The sequence below is a fragment of the Mycteria americana genome, chromosome 2 (genome assembly GCF_035582795.1).
Source record: "Mycteria americana isolate JAX WOST 10 ecotype Jacksonville Zoo and Gardens chromosome 2, USCA_MyAme_1.0, whole genome shotgun sequence".
Taxonomy (NCBI): Eukaryota; Metazoa; Chordata; class Aves; order Ciconiiformes; family Ciconiidae; genus Mycteria; species Mycteria americana.
The window spans coordinates 174,722,604-174,736,227 of record NC_134366.1 but is presented as its reverse complement, the minus strand read 5'-3'; positions in this window follow the sequence as shown (position 1 = coordinate 174,736,227).

The following is a 13,624-nucleotide window of genomic DNA, read 5'->3' as shown; positions in this document are numbered from 1 at the left end:
TTGTGGCAAGCCAAGAAAGTGTGGGGTGCGTTAAGTGGACGGTGAGGTGGAGTGCAAAGTGGCTGAAGGGCTGGGCCCAGAGCCTTGTGATCAGTGTCCCAACGTCCAGTTGGAGGCAAGTCTCAAGCGGTGCAGCCCCGGACTCGGATCCGTGGGGCCAACACCGTTCAGCATCCTCCACAATGACGTGGGCAATCTGATGGAGTGCCCCCAGAGCAAGCTGGCAGACGATAAGCCTCATTTTTAAAAAGGTAAAAGGAAGGCCTGGGTTAACTAGAGGTTCGGTGAGTGTCACGTCTGTGCTTGGCAAGATCATGCAGCACATCCTCCTGGACGCTATGGCAAGGCACATGGAAAACGGAGAGGTGATTGCTGACAGGCAGCATGGCTTCACGAAGGGCCAATCGTGCCTGACAAACGTGGTGGCCTTGTACGACGTGGTTACAGCATTGGTGGGTAAGGGAGGAGCGACTGTCGTCATCTACCTGGACTTGTGCAAAGCCTTTGGTACCGTCTGCACAACATCCTTGTCTCTAAAATGGAGAGATGCGGATTTGATGGGTGGAGAACTTGGCGGATGAGGAATTGGCTGTACGGTTGCACTCAAAGAGTTGCGGTCAGTGGCTCGATGTGCAGGTGGAGACCAGTGACGAGTGGTGTCCGTCAGGGGTCCATGTTGGGACCAGTATTATTTAACATCGTTGTCAGGGACATGGACAGTGGGACCGAGCGCACCCTCAGCAAGGTTGCGGATGACACCGAGCTCAGGGGTGTGGTTGATGCTCTAGAGGGAAGGGATGCCATCCAGAAGGGCCTTGACAGGCTAGGGAGGTGGGCCCGTGCAGAACTCATGCAGTTTGCCGAGGCCAAGCGCAAGGTCCTGCAGCTGGGTTGGGGCAATCCCAAACGTGGCTACAGGCTGGGCGATGAGTGGATTGAGAGCAGCCCTGCAGAGAGGGACTTGGGGGCGTTGGTGGATGAAGAACTGAATATGAGCCGGCAACGTGCGCTTGCAGCCCAGAAAGCCAATCATATCCCGGGCTGCATCAAAAGAGGCGTGGGCAGCAGGTGGAGGGCGGTGATTCTCCCCCTCTACTTTGCTCTCGTGAGAGTGGAGTGCCGTGTTCGGCTCTGGGGTGCCCAGCACACGAAAGGCATGAAGGTGCTCGAGAGCGGGTCCGGAGGAGGGCCACGAAGATGATCGGGGGCTGGAGCACCTCCCCTTTGAGGAGAGGCTGAGACAGTTGGGGTTGTTTAGCCCAGAGAAGAGGAGGCTCCAGGGAGACCTTCTTGCGGCCTTCCAAGTACCTAAAGGGGGCCTAGAGGAAAGCTGGGGAGGGACTCTTTATCAGGGAGCGTAGCGATAGGACGAGGGGTAATGGTTTTAAACTGAAAGAGGGTAGATTTAGATATTAGGAAGAAATTCTTTACTGTGAGGGTGGTGAGACGCTGGAAGCGGTTGCCAGGAGAAGTTGTGGATGCCCCCGTCCCTGGAAGTGTTCAAGGCCATGCTGGATGAGGCTTTGAGCAAGCTGATCTAGAGGAAGGCATCCCTGCCCACGGCAGGGGGTTGGACCTAGATGATCTTCAAGGTCCCTTCGAACCCAGACCGTTCTATGAGTCTGTGATCTCCCCGTCCTTCTCCCGACGCACGAACCTTTCGTCATATTTTCTCTCTCCTTTCCAGTTGAGGAGGGGGAGCGATGGAGCGGCTTGGTGGGCACCTGGCATCCAGGCAAAGTTAACGCACCAGACGTGAGGAGCTTGCGTCAGAGGCGTGGGTGGAAGTGTGTCCAAAGGTTTGTTTGGGAAGGTGAAGGGCTTGTGCGATGGGCTGGAAGCCCAGCGGGTGCCAGCGGGTGGTGTTGCTGGGGATACACTTCCTAAGAGAGGTGTGGTGGCTGTTTCTGAACCCACCCCGATGGCCATTGAGCCCTGGCTTTGTTCTGGATGAGGTTGGAAGAGCCCTGGGAGAAGAAATGAAGAGGAGGCGTCTGAGGCTGGGATGCAGGAGAACTTTATTGAGGGCAAAAAACCGGTGTAAAGGCAGGAGCGCCGAGTGGAAGGGAGCCGGTGCGAGGTGCAAGTAGGGTGACCATCAGCCGATGCTCCTTTTGTGCAGTAGATACTCCCAGAGCACCACGATCTTCCTGCCCCGCGGTGGGAGTGGCATACTGGAGGTCCCCTGTGCACTTTGGCTTGTGAGAAGGTGGTTGCAGCAGAGAGCACTGGAGATAGCAGAAGGGGCGCTGCAGAGAAGGAAGTGGGAGAAGAGGAGGAAGTACATGGGGCATGTTTCCAGGCAGCCTGGGTTGGCCCCCTTCCCTGCTGGCTTTGTGCCTTGAGAGGAGGAGCCGTGGACTGTGGACCCATGTGCCAGAAAGAGCCCGGAGGTGCGTCCTCAATCCATGGCGTGGGTTCCCGTGTGTGGGTGGTTGCTGTCAGGTGCGGTGGCGAGGGCCCTCAGCAGGGGTAGCAGCCTCTCGCGCCGCCGAAGCAGCCCAGGCCTCCGAAGCCGTAGCCGTAGCCGAAGCCGCCGGAGGAGACGGGCACTCCCTGGGAGCTGAGGACGTTGCCCACGGCAGCGGATGAGGAGGATCCGACGGCGGTGCTCTGGGGGAAGGAGCTGAGGATGGGTCCCGGCAGGGTGACCACGACGGTGGAAGGCTGGATGACGACGCGGGAGTCCTCGCACTGCCTGACGCAGGGCTCGTTGCAGCTGTTAGCCAGCGGGGTGGGTCCGCAGGGGCGGCAGAGGTCGTAGCAGGCCATGTGTGTGGTGCGGAGGGGCCCTGGAAGAGAGGGTGTTGAGGAAGCGGAGGGGCGTGGGGGTGCGAGGGGCGGTGTTGCAGGAGGGGGAGGGAGTGCAGGGGAGGCCTGGTGCGGGTGTGTGCGGAGCGTGGCGGTGGGGAGGCGTGAGGGCTGGTGAGGCTGGGGGCAGAGCGTGCTGGAAGAGACGGGCCAGGTGTGGGGCAGGAGAAGGAGGGGAAGGGCGTTGAGGCTCACCTTGTTGACGGCGGAGGAGAAGGCGTGAGGAGAAGTGTGTGAGGGAGAGAGGCACTGGGCTGGCTTTTATACTGCTCCCCAGGGGGCCAGACAGCCTTTGCGCATGACAGCATTTTGCAGCAAGCAGCTGTTGCATGCCACAGGCCTGTCCCTAATGAGGTGGGGTGTGTTTTCCTTCCCGCAATTCTGCAATTTCATGTCCTCCTCTTGAGGACGTGTCCGCTTGGCCCTGGCGGCAGCTTTTAAGTGCAAGCATTAGAGGCCAAAGAGCGTGGTGTTGATGGCGCGTGTCAGGACGGGCAGAGGACACGACCGACGCGTAGGAGAGGTGGGGTGTCGTCAGTGAGGTCATCCCATGGCTCTCGTGTGGTGTGGTTTGCGGTTTTGTTGTGAAGAGGGGGCCCCGTTTCCTCGCAGGCCTGGAAGGCTAGTCTGGACTTTGAAGTTGTACCGGGCACGAGGCGCTTTGCCTTCCATCGTGTTTGGTCCCTCCTTGCCTTGCTGCCAGCTCGCTAAGCCTTAGTCCTGGCCTTTTGCATGCAGCGTGCTCTGTGGGTGTCTTGGTTCCGCTCTTGCTTGTAAGGTCGTAGCTGGGAGAAAGGAGGCTGCCTGTTTGGGCTTGTTCCCCCTTGGTGCCGTCCCCGGGGGTGGCAGTGCAAGCAGGCAGAGGAGGGCTGCAGGCCGTTGTCCTGGCAGCCCTGGTTCAGAGCTCGCGCAGCCTGTCTGTGGGGAGCCCTGCCACGCTCCCCAAAGGCTTGCGTTGGCCCCTCCGTAGTGCTCCGTTTAGCTGGGGCCGGCACGCTAGCAGCCTGGGCTTTGGAGTGGCTTGGAGCTTGATGTGGGGCACCTCGCAAGGGCAGGTGAGATTCTGGAGGGCCCACGAGCGTGGCGAGAGGCAGAGGGGGAGTGGGAGTGTGAGCGGCAGGCAGGAGAGGCTGTTGAGCAAGGGCCTTTGTGGTCTTCAGTTGGGGTGAGTGGTGTGGGGTGAGGCCACTTCTCTGCACAGCGTTTGAGGGGCAGAAGGAGGGCTTGGACGTTGCCGAGGGCATTGGAGGCGAGCATGGTGGACGGGGCTGCAGAGCCGAGGCCCTGGTGGTGGTGGATGGATGTTGAAGGGTTGATGAACGGCAAGGCCTGGCCCACCTGAGCCAAGGTGAGTGTTTTTCAGGCTGATTGTCAGGCGAGCAGTGCTTGCTGATAGGGAAGATGAAGGGAGGTAGGAAGGAGTGATTTGCGACCTGGTGTACGAAAGGCCACGTTCCCGACGGGTTGCGTCCACGGCTGTTGAGGGAGCCGGCTGATGTCCTTGGGAGGCCACTGTGAATTATGTTGTGAAGGTCACGGTGCCTGGGAGCAGTTTGTGCTGGCTGGTCGAGAGTTCGTAGCCCTCGTATCTTAAGGACGATGAGGAAGGAAGATCTGGGAAAGTAGAGGCTGGTGAGGTGATGTTGTTCCAAGGGAAGCTTATGGCGAAAATCCTCCCAGAAAGCATTGCCAGGCTCCTGAAGGACAAGAAGGTGATGGGAAGTTGTCAGCACGCATTTACGAAGGGGAAACGGTGCTTGACTGACCTCCGTCTCTTCTCGGTTGAAGCGACTAGCTTTGTGGAGGAGGAGAGAGCCGTGGCTGGTGTTTAGCTCGACCTTTCAGTAAAGCCTTTGACGCTTTCTCCCCTTGCGTGCTTGTGGCAAGCCAAGAAAGTGTGGGGTGCGTTAAGTGGACGGTGAGGTGGAGTGCAAAGTGGCTGAAGGGCTGGGCCCAGAGCCTTGTGATCAGTGTCCCAACGTCCAGTTGGAGGCAAGTCTCAAGCGGTGCAGCCCCGGACTCGGATCCGTGGGGCCAACACCATTCAGCATCCTCCACAATGACGTGGGCAATCTGATGGAGTGCCCCCAGAGCAAGCTGGCAGACGATAAGCCTCATTTTTAAAAAGGTAAAAGGAAGGCCTGGGTTAACTAGAGGTTCGGTGAGTGTCACGTCTGTGCTTGGCAAGATCATGCAGCACATCCTCCTGGACGCTATGGCAAGGCACATGGAAAACGGAGGGGTGATTGCTGACAGGCAGCATGGCTTCACGAAGGGCCAATCGTGCCTGACAAACGTGGTGGCCTTGTACGACGTGGTTACAGCATTGGTGGGTAAGGGAGGAGCGACTGTCGTCATCTACCTGGACTTGTGCAAAGCCTTTGGTACCGTCTGCACAACATCCTTGTCTCTAAAATGGAGAGATGCGGATTTGATGGGTGGAGAACTTGGCGGATGAGGAATTGGCTGTACGGTTGCACTCAAAGAGTTGCGGTCAGTGGCTCGATGTGCAGGTGGAGACCAGTGACGAGTGGTGTCCGTCAGGGGTCCATGTTGGGACCAGTATTATTTAACATCGTTGTCAGGGACATGGACAGTGGGACCGAGCGCACCCTCAGCAAGGTTGCGGATGACACCGAGCTCAGGGGTGTGGTTGATGCTCTAGAGGGAAGGGATGCCATCCAGAAGGGCCTTGACAGGCTAGGGAGGTGGGCCCGTGCAGAACTCATGCAGTTTGCCGAGGCCAAGCGCAAGGTCCTGCAGCTGGGTTGGGGCAATCCCAAACGTGGCTACAGGCTGGGCGATGAGTGGATTGAGAGCAGCCCTGCAGAGAGGGACTTGGGGGCGTTGGTGGATGAAGAACTGAATATGAGCCGGCAACGTGCGCTTGCAGCCCAGAAAGCCAATCATATCCCGGGCTGCATCAAAAGAGGCGTGGGCAGCAGGTGGAGGGCGGTGATTCTCCCCCTCTACTTTGCTCTCGTGAGAGTGGAGTACCGTGTTCGGCTCTGGGGTGCCCAGCACACGAAAGGCATGAAGGTGCTCGAGAGCGGGTCCGGAGGAGGGCCACGAAGATGATCGGGGGCTGGAGCACCTCCCCTTTGAGGAGAGGCTGAGACAGTTGGGGTTGTTTAGCCCAGAGAAGAGGAGGCTCCAGGGAGACCTTCTTGCGGCCTTCCAAGTACCTAAAGGGGGCCTAGAGGAAAGCTGGGGAGGGACTCTTTATCAGGGAGCGTAGCGATAGGACGAGGGGTAATGGTTTTAAACTGAAAGAGGGTAGATTTAGATATTAGGAAGAAATTCTTTACTGTGAGGGTGGTGAGACGCTGGAAGCGGTTGCCAGGAGAAGTTGTGGATGCCCCCGTCCCTGGAAGTGTTCAAGGCCATGCTGGATGAGGCTTTGAGCAAGCTGATCTAGAGGAAGGCATCCCTGCCCACGGCAGGGGGTTGGACCTAGATGATCTTCAAGGTCCCTTCGAACCCAGACCGTTCTATGAGTCTGTGATCTCCCCGTCCTTCTCCCGACGCACGAACCTTTCGTCATATTTTCTGTCTCCTTTCCAGTTGAGGAGGGGGAGCGATGGAGCGGCTTGGTGGGCACCTGGCATCCAGGCAAAGTTAACGCACCAGACGTGAGGAGCTTGCGTCAGAGGCGTGGGTGGAAGTGTGTCCAAAGGTTTGTTTGGGAAGGTGAAGGGCTTGTGCGATGGGCTGGAAGCCCAGCGGGTGCCAGCGGGTGGTGTTGCTGGGGATACACTTCCTAAGAGAGGTGTGGTGGCTGTTTCTGAACCCACCCCGATGGCCATTGAGCCCTGGCTTTGTTCTGGATGAGGTTGGAAGAGCCCTGGGAGAAGAAATGAAGAGGAGGCGTGTGAGGCTGGGATGCAGGAGAACTTTATTGAGGGCAAAAAACCGGTGTAAAGGCAGGAGCGCCGAGTGGAAGGGAGCCGGTGCGAGGTGCAAGTAGGGTGACCATCAGCCGATGTTCCTTTTGTGCAGTAGATACTCCCAGAGCACCACGATCTTCCTGCCCCGCGGTGGGAGTGGCATACTGGAGGTCCCCTGTGCACTTTGGCTTGTGCGAAGGTGGTTGCAGCAGAGAGCACTGGAGATAGCAGAAGGGGCGCTGCAGAGAAGGAAGTGGGAGAAGAGGAGGAAGTACATGGGGCATGTTTCCAGGCAGCCTGGGTTGGCCCCCTTCCCTGCTGGCTTTGTGCCTTGAGAGGAGGAGCCGTGGACTGTGGACCCATGTGCCAGAAAGAGCCCGGAGGTGCGTCCTCAATCCATGGCGTGGGTTCCCGTGTGTGGGTGGTTGCTGTCAGGTGCGGTGGCGAGGGCCCTTAGCAGGGGTAGCAGCCTCTCGCGCCGCCGAAGCAGCCCAGGCCTCCGAAGCCGTAGCCGTAGCCGAAGCCGCCGGAGGAGACGGGCACTCCCTGGGAGCTGAGGACGTTGCCCACGGCAGCGGATGAGGAGGATCCGACGGCGGTGCTCTGTGGGAAGGAGCTGAGGATGGGTCCCGGCAGGGTGACCACGACGGTGGAAGGCTGGATGACGACGCGGGAGTCCTCGCACTGCCTGACGCAGGGCTCGTTGCAGCTGTTAGCCAGCGGGGTGGGTCCGCAGGGGCGGCAGAGGTCGTAGCAGGCCATGTGTGTGGTGCGGAGGGGCCCTGGAAGAGAGGGTGTTGAGGAAGCGGAGGGGCGTGGGGGTGCGAGGGGCGGTGTTGCAGGAGGGGGAGGGAGTGCAGGGGAGGCCTGGTGCGGGTGTGTGCGGAGCGTGGCGGTGGGGAGGCGTGAGGGCTGGTGAGGCTGGGGGCAGAGCGTGCTGGAAGAGACGGGCCAGGTGTGGGGCAGGAGAAGGAGGGGAAGGGCGTTGAGGCTCACCTTGTTGACGGCGGAGGAGAAGGCGTGAGGAGAAGTGTGTGAGGGAGAGAGGCACTGGGCTGGCTTTTATACTGCTCCCCAGGGGGCCAGACAGCCTTTGCGCATGACAGCATTTTGCAGCAAGCAGCTGTTGCATGCCACAGGCCTGTCCCTAATGAGGTGGGGTGTGTTTTCCTTCCCGCAATTCTGCAATTTCATGTCCTCCTCTTGAGGACGTGTCCGCTTGGCCCTGGCGGCAGCTTTTAAGTGCAAGCATTAGAGGCCAAAGAGCGTGGTGTTGATGGCGCGTGTCAGGACGGGCAGAGGACACGACCGACGCGTAGGAGAGGTGGGGTGTCGTCAGTGAGGTCATCCCATGGCTCTCGTGTGGTGTGGTTTGCGGTTTTGTTGTGAAGAGGGGGCCCCGTTTCCTCGCAGGCCTGGAAGGCTAGTCTGGACTTTGAAGTTGTACCGGGCACGAGGCGCTTTGCCTTCCATCGTGTTTGGTCCCTCCTTGCCTTGCTGCCAGCTTGCTAAGCCTTAGTCCTGGCCTTTTGCATGCAGCGTGCTCTGTGGGTGTCTTGGTTCCGCTCTTGCTTGTAAGGTCGTAGCTGGGAGAAAGGAGGCTGCCTGTTTGGGCTTGTTCCCCCTTGGTGCCGTCCCCGGGGGTGGCAGTGCAAGCAGGCAGAGGAGGGCTGCAGGCCGTTGTCCTGGCAGCCCTGGTTCAGAGCTCGCGCAGCCTGTCTGTGGGGAGCCCTGCCACGCTCCCCAAAGGCTTGCGTTGGCCCCTCCGTAGTGCTCCGTTTAGCTGGGGCCGGCACGCTAGCAGCCTGGGCTTTGGAGTGGCTTGGAGCTTGATGTGGGGCACCTCGCAAGGGCAGGTGAGATTCTGGAGGGCCCACGAGCGTGGCGAGAGGCAGAGGGGGAGTGGGAGTGTGAGCGGCAGGCAGGAGAGGCTGTTGAGCAAGGGCCTTTGTGGTCTTCAGTTGGGGTGAGTGGTGTGGGGTGAGGCCACTTCTCTGCACAGCGTTTGAGGGGCAGAAGGAGGGCTTGGACGTTGCCGAGGGCATTGGAGGCGAGCATGGTGGACGGGGCTGCAGAGCCGAGGCCCTGGTGGTGGTGGATGGATGTTGAAGGGTTGATGAACGGCAAGGCCTGGCCCACCTGAGCCAAGGTGAGTGTTTTTCAGGCTGATTGTCAGGCGAGCAGTGCTTGCTGATAGGGAAGATGAAGGGAGGTAGGAAGGAGTGATTTGCGACCTGGTGTACGAAAGGCCGCGTTCCCGACGGGTTGCGTCCACGGCTGTTGAGGGAGCCGGCTGATGTCCTTGGGAGGCCACTGTGAATTATGTTGTGAAGGTCACGGTGCCTGGGAGCAGTTTGTGCTGGCTGGTCGAGAGTTCGTAGCCCTCGTATCTTAAGGACGATGAGGAAGGAAGATCTGGGAAAGTAGAGGCTGGTGAGGTGATGTTGTTCCAAGGGAAGCTTATGGCGAAAATCCTCCCAGAAAGCATTGCCAGGCTCCTGAAGGACAAGAAGGTGATGGGAAGTTGTCAGCACGCATTTACGAAGGGGAAACGGTGCTTGACTGACCTCCGTCTCTTCTCGGTTGAAGCGACTAGCTTTGTGGAGGAGGAGAGAGCCGTGGCTGGTGTTTAGCTCGACCTTTCAGTAAAGCCTTTGACGCTTTCTCCCCTTGCGTGCTTGTGGCAAGCCAAGAAAGTGTGGGGTGCGTTAAGTGGACGGTGAGGTGGAGTGCAAAGTGGCTGAAGGGCTGGGCCCAGAGCCTTGTGATCAGTGTCCCAACGTCCAGTTGGAGGCAAGTCTCAAGCGGTGCAGCCCCGGACTCGGATCCGTGGGGCCAACACCGTTCAGCATCCTCCACAATGACGTGGGCAATCTGATGGAGTGCCCCCAGAGCAAGCTGGCAGACGATAAGCCTCATTTTTAAAAAGGTAAAAGGAAGGCCTGGGTTAACTAGAGGTTCGGTGAGTGTCACGTCTGTGCTTGGCAAGATCATGCAGCACATCCTCCTGGACGCTATGGCAAGGCACATGGAAAACGGAGAGGTGATTGCTGACAGGCAGCATGGCTTCACGAAGGGCCAATCGTGCCTGACAAACGTGGTGGCCTTGTACGACGTGGTTACAGCATTGGTGGGTAAGGGAGGAGCGACTGTCGTCATCTACCTGGACTTGTGCAAAGCCTTTGGTACCGTCTGCACAACATCCTTGTCTCTAAAATGGAGAGATGCGGATTTGATGGGTGGAGAACTTGGCGGATGAGGAATTGGCTGTACGGTTGCACTCAAAGAGTTGCGGTCAGTGGCTCGATGTGCAGGTGGAGACCAGTGACGAGTGGTGTCCGTCAGGGGTCCATGTTGGGACCAGTATTATTTAACATCGTTGTCAGGGACATGGACAGTGGGACCGAGCGCACCCTCAGCAAGGTTGCGGATGACACCGAGCTCAGGGGTGTGGTTGATGCTCTAGAGGGAAGGGATGCCATCCAGAAGGGCCTTGACAGGCTAGGGAGGTGGGCCCGTGCAGAACTCATGCAGTTTGCTGAGGCCAAGCGCAAGGTCCTGCAGCTGGGTTGGGGCAATCCCAAACGTGGCTACAGGCTGGGCGATGAGTGGATTGAGAGCAGCCCTGCAGAGAGGGACTTGGGGGCGTTGGTGGATGAAGAACTGAATATGAGCCGGCAACGTGCGCTTGCAGCCCAGAAAGCCAATCATATCCCGGGCTGCATCAAAAGAGGCGTGGGCAGCAGGTGGAGGGCGGTGATTCTCCCCCTCTACTTTGCTCTCGTGAGAGTGGAGTACCGTGTTCAGCTCTGGGGTGCCCAGCACACGAAAGGCATGAAGGTGCTCGAGAGCGGGTCCGGAGGAGGGCCACGAAGATGATCAGGGGCTGGAGCACCTCCCCTTTGAGGAGAGGCTGAGACAGTTGGGGTTGTTTAGCCCAGAGAAGAGGAGGCTCCAGGGAGACCTTCTTGCGGCCTTCCAAGTACCTAAAGGGGGCCTAGAGGAAAGCTGGGGAGGGACTCTTTATCAGGGAGCGTAGCGATAGGACGAGGGGTAATGGTTTTAAACTGAAAGAGGGTAGATTTAGATATTAGGAAGAAATTCTTTACTGTGAGGGTGGTGAGACGCTGGAAGCGGTTGCCAGGAGAAGTTGTGGATGCCCCCGTCCCTGGAAGTGTTCAAGGCCATGCTGGATGAGGCTTTGAGCAAGCTGATCTAGAGGAAGGCATCCCTGCCCACGGCAGGGGGTTGGACCTAGATGATCTTCAAGGTCCCTTCGAACCCAGACCGTTCTATGAGTCTGTGATCTCCCCGTCCTTCTCCCGACGCACGAACCTTTCGTCATATTTTCTCTCTCCTTTCCAGTTGAGGAGGGGGAGCGATGGAGCGGCTTGGTGGGCACCTGGCATCCAGGCAAAGTTAACGCACCAGACGTGAGGAGCTTGCGTCAGAGGCGTGGGTGGAAGTGTGTCCAAAGGTTTGTTTGGGAAGGTGAAGGGCTTGTGCGATGGGCTGGAAGCCCAGCGGGTGCCAGCGGGTGGTGTTGCTGGGGATACACTTCCTAAGAGAGGTGTGGTGGCTGTTTCTGAACCCACCCCGATGGCCATTGAGCCCTGGCTTTGTTCTGGATGAGGTTGGAAGAGCCCTGGGAGAAGAAATGAAGAGGAGGCGTCTGAGGCTGGGATGCAGGAGAACTTTATTGAGGGCAAAAAACCAGTGTAAAGGCAGGAGCGCCGAGTGGAAGGGAGCCGGTGCGAGGTGCAAGTAGGGTGACCATCAGCCGATGTTCCTTTTGTGCAGTAGATACTCCCAGAGCACCACGATCTTCCTGCCCCGCGGTGGGAGTGGCATACTGGAGGTCCCCTGTGCACTTTGGCTTGTGAGAAGGTGGTTGCAGCAGAGAGCACTGGAGATAGCAGAAGGGGCGCTGCAGAGAAGGAAGTGGGAGAAGAGGAGGAAGTACATGGGGCATGTTTCCAGGCAGCCTGGGTTGGCCCCCTTCCCTGCTGGCTTTGTGCCTTGAGAGGAGGAGCCGTGGACTGTGGACCCATGTGCCAGAAAGAGCCCGGAGGTGCGTCCTCAATCCATGGCGTGGGTTCCCGTGTGTGGGTGGTTGCTGTCAGGTGCGGTGGCGAGGGCCCTTAGCAGGGGTAGCAGCCTCTCGCGCCGCCGAAGCAGCCCAGGCCTCCGAAGCCGTAGCCGTAGCCGAAGCCGCCGGAGGAGACGGGCACTCCCTGGGAGCTGAGGACGTTGCCCACGGCAGCGGATGAGGAGGATCCGACGGCGGTGCTCTGTGGGAAGGAGCTGAGGATGGGTCCCGGCAGGGTGACCACGACGGTGGAAGGCTGGATGACGACGCGGGAGTCCTCGCACTGCCTGACGCAGGGCTCGTTGCAGCTGTTAGCCAGCGGGGTGGGTCCGCAGGGGCGGCAGAGGTCGTAGCAGGCCATGTGTGTGGTGCGGAGGGGCCCTGGAAGAGAGGGTGTTGAGGAAGCGGAGGGGCGTGGGGGTGCGAGGGGCGGTGTTGCAGGAGGGGGAGGGAGTGCAGGGGAGGCCTGGTGCGGGTGTGTGCGGAGCGTGGCGGTGGGGAGGCGTGAGGGCTGGTGAGGCTGGGGGCAGAGCGTGCTGGAAGAGACGGGCCAGGTGTGGGGCAGGAGAAAGAGGGGAAGGGCGTTGAGGCTCACCTTGTTGACGGCGGAGGAGAAGGCGTGAGGAGAAGTGTGTGAGGGAGAGAGGCACTGGGCTGGCTTTTATACTGCTCCCCAAGGGGCCAGACAGCCTTTGCGCATGACAGCATTTTGCAGCAAGCAGCTGTTGCATGCCACAGGCCTGTCCCTAATGAGGTGGGGTGTGTTTTCCTTCCCGCAATTCTGCAATTTCATGTCCTCCTCTTGAGGACGTGTCCGCTTGGCCCTGGCGGCAGCTTTTAAGTGCAAGCATTAGAGGCCAAAGAGCGTGGTGTTGATGGCGCGTGTCAGGACGGGCAGAGGACACGACCGACGCGTAGGAGAGGTGGGGTGTCGTCAGTGAGGTCATCCCATGGCTCTCGTGTGGTGTGGTTTGCGGTTTTGTTGTGAAGAGGGGGCCCCGTTTCCTCGCAGGCCTGGAAGGCTAGTCTGGACTTTGAAGTTGTACCGGGCACGAGGCGCTTTGCCTTCCATCGTGTTTGGTCCCTCCTTGCCTTGCTGCCAGCTCGCTAAGCCTTAGTCCTGGCCTTTTGCATGCAGCGTGCTCTGTGGGTGTCTTGGTTCCGCTCTTGCTTGTAAGGTCGTAGCTGGGAGAAAGGAGGCTGCCTGTTTGGGCTTGTTCCCCCTTGGTGCCGTCCCCGGGGGTGGCAGTGCAAGCAGGCAGAGGAGGGCTGCAGGCCGTTGTCCTGGCAGCCCTGGTTCAGAGCTCGCGCAGCCTGTCTGTGGGGAGCCCTGCCACGCTCCCCAAAGGCTTGCGTTGGCCCCTCCGTAGTGCTCCGTTTAGCTGGGGCCGGCACGCTAGCAGCCTGGGCTTTGGAGTGGCTTGGAGCTTGATGTGGGGCACCTCGCAAGGGCAGGTGAGATTCTGGAGGGCCCACGAGCGTGGCGAGAGGCAGAGGGGGAGTGGGAGTGTGAGCGGCAGGCAGGAGAGGCTGTTGAGCAAGGGCCTTTGTGGTCTTCAGTTGGGGTGAGTGGTGTGGGGTGAGGCCACTTCTCTGCACAGCGTTTGAGGGGCAGAAGGAGGGCTTGGACGTTGCCGAGGGCATTGGAGGCGAGCATGGTGGACGGGGCTGCAGAGCCGAGGCCCTGGTGGTGGTGGATGGATGTTGAAGGGTTGATGAACGGCAAGGCCTGGCCCACCTGAGCCAAGGTGAGTGTTTTTCAGGCTGATTGTCAGGCGAGCAGTGCTTGCTGATAGGGAAGATGAAGGGAGGTAGGAAGGAGTGATTTGCGACCTGG